A 3,032-nucleotide genomic window follows, 5' to 3' on the forward strand; every position below is an offset into this window, starting at 1 on the left:
CTTTGGCTATGTTTAGGGCACAGAAGCGAGAGAGAGAGAGAGAGAGAGATAGAGAGAGAGAGAGAGAGAGAAGCACTACTAGAGAAAACTCATTCAGGGACAAAATCAGTTTGTCTCTAAAAGCTGAGAATTCATCCCAAAAAAAATTTGAGACAAAATCATTTTGTGGCTAAAGTCGTCTCCTAATGCTCGTCCCTAATTATTAAAGGCAACGGCTGATAAATTCCGTCTCCTAATGCATTTGGAGAAGAAATTAAAATTGTCCCCTATTCAACAAAATTTCATCCCTCATTCTCATTCAGGTTGGCGGGAAAATTAGCTATAAATGGCGCCAATCAGATGAATAAGGGACGAAACTCATTCCGTCGCATTTTATTTTCAAATTTTAAATTGTTTTCAAATTTAATGGTGCCTATCAGACGAATAGGAGACGATTAAAACAGGCAAATACTGAATTTGACACAGATTCAAATACAAATGAGCAAAAACAAACCCCAATTCCATTATTATAGATGGCAAAAGTTCAAACATTAATAGGACATCGACATTGTTTAAGATAAGACCGTCTAAAGCACAACACATCATCAACTGAATACAATGTTTATCTGAAATGCATATCTAACTCGAGTACAATTTTGCATCTGCATATGCAAAACTTGACGTATAATAACCATTTATTCTTGGCAATGAAGAGGCCCCACTTCTGCTCTCCAGAGTTAGTCCTAACCATCTTTGCCTTCCATCCACCATGTCATTGTAGTCCTCCTTAACATATTTTGATTGCAAAGAATCAGGATTTCATGAATGCATAGAACTTTAATAACATATCAAATGCCCAGAGAAAACGAGGAAGAAACTCACCTTATAAAAGTACTCAATGAATGCATCCTTGTCCTTCTCAACGGCATTTAATTCCCGCTGCAGAAATTTTAATGAATGCATCCTTGTCTTTCTTTAATAACCTGCAAATACAGAAACGCCACAAATAGGAAGCTAAGTTAAGCTTTTTCTGATGTCAAATGGCCATTATAGAAAACAACTATTATAAGCGAATTCATTTTGAAATCTAAATGACACAGCAAAAATAACTTGTATAGTACCAAACTGCAGTGTAAGCTTGTCAAACAAGTATATTTAATTTGTACCAGTAATAATCAGAGTTTTACATTATTATTACCTTATTAAAGAAAGACAACTTGTAGACTCTGTTAATCCTGCATGAAGCAAACATGTATAATACTGTTAATACACGAGAGAAAAGAATCCACCTGAGCAAAAAATAATAAAAGTAAATGCCAAGAGACCAATTTCCAGAACAGATATTATGCATATAACAATTAAAAGGGGAGTTACCCCAATTTTCTCCTCAGTTCGCAAATATTATTGAAATCTCCGATAAGAGACCAAGGTTCATTGTTTTGAGAAACAGCCTCACGATAGTCTTCAAAAAGAACTCCTGAAGACTATTAGAAATGCCAAAACATTTATAATAAACTAAAGTCTAGAACAGTACTATAGACTAGATGAAGACTGGAAGAATTCTGGAAATTTAAGAAGATGAGGTGCAAGCCATTCCCTAATATCCATGTCCATGTCCTTTCGAGTCTCGCTCTCCATAGAACTCAAGCTCCTTTCAGAAGATGAGGTGCAAGCCATTTCCCTAATATATCAAACATAATCATGAATTTATAATCATTGCACGGTTTCTTACAATCATAATCATTTTCCACATATCCACAGTTTCACTAGTGTAGTATTGTATAAATGGTTTCAAGAAGACAATGAAAACTAAGCATTCTGCATCCACAGATTTTTGATTCTTTGATTCATTAATCATTACCAAAACATTATCCCCATTATCCCAAGTACAGGACCTACTCGACTACTCCACCACAAGATAGAAGCCAATAAGAATATTTGATATCACTCATATTAGTGTATTAGACATTTATAGTATTACAGCCTAAACCTCAATTGGTATCTCTGAGAAACGTTACCACACTCAAATATTTATGCTTCAATTATTTACACTGTCGAATCGAAACAAAATGATATTCAAACAATCACCAATTCAAACAATAACATTTCATTTAATTTGAATCAGATAATCAACAAAAACGGGGAATAATAATCAACAATTCACCATATATTCATTCAATTTGAAAAGGCCCAGAATTCAATTCACCATATTCAAGATTAAATGAACAGAAACTCCGGTAGACATATCAGAGGTTTGAGAGAAGGAGAGAGAGACTTACTTCCGAGTTTTCACCGATCGAAGGGGAGAGAGAGAGGGACATATTGGAGGAGAGAAGAGAGAGATGTTAGGATTGGGACTGCAAAGTGCTGCCGGTGCTGGTGAGAGGAGAGACAAGAGCTACTGTCATCGTTCATGTCGTCGAGGAGAGACAGACGGCGAGAGAGAAAGAGATATTGACGTTTGTTTTACCTAAAGAGATTTCTATCCTTCTATCCTTATTACTTTTAATAAAATTTCTCAAAAAAATATTTACCTTTAATAAAAGATCAAAATATATCTATTTTTTTATTTGTAATTTTACTTGTTTATCCTTTTTTATTAAGGTGGTTTTCCTAGTATCTATATAAGGGGTATTTACGTAAAAAATTATACTTTGGCTAACAAACATTTAATTTTTTAATAGATAAAATAATTAAAATAAAAGAATCCTAATACACTAAACTCTTTTCATATAAAAGATGATCTAGAATTCGGATTTTCAAAAAAGTTCTCTTAGATTCTTACTAGTAGTCAGCAATGCAATTGTCTTCTAGTCGAGCCTCTAACCTTACTACGATATCAACAAACAAATATTAGCAGTACAAAAACTAAAAAAAGATTGAAATTATGCAACATTGAAAACCCTAATTCGAGATTTAGGGTAGTAAATGAGGAGAAGAGAAACTTAGAGAGGCGAGATAGATGAGAGGGATTGCATGACAAGAGACACTGCTGCTGGGAGGTATTGGTGTTTGGAGGCTAAGATATGGGGAAGTCGCAGAGCAGTGATCGT

The 3,032-nt window shown here is 34.4% G+C and overlaps 1 long non-coding RNA gene across 1 annotated transcript; it reads right to left on the minus strand.

Moving 5' to 3' along the window:
• Positions 1–498: 498 nt before the first annotated feature.
• Positions 499–2,423, minus strand: LOC112193815. The gene is made up of 4 exons (XR_005808764.1): positions 2,259–2,423; positions 1,178–1,660; positions 862–962; positions 499–765 (listed from the first exon to the last, which is right to left on the minus strand). It is a non-coding gene; the product is annotated as an uncharacterized LOC112193815 (long non-coding RNA).
• Between the last annotated feature and the right edge of the window lie 609 nt (positions 2,424–3,032).

This window comes from Rosa chinensis, chromosome 3 (assembly GCF_002994745.2).
Source record: "Rosa chinensis cultivar Old Blush chromosome 3, RchiOBHm-V2, whole genome shotgun sequence".
In the NCBI taxonomy this organism is placed as follows: domain Eukaryota; kingdom Viridiplantae; phylum Streptophyta; class Magnoliopsida; order Rosales; family Rosaceae; genus Rosa; species Rosa chinensis.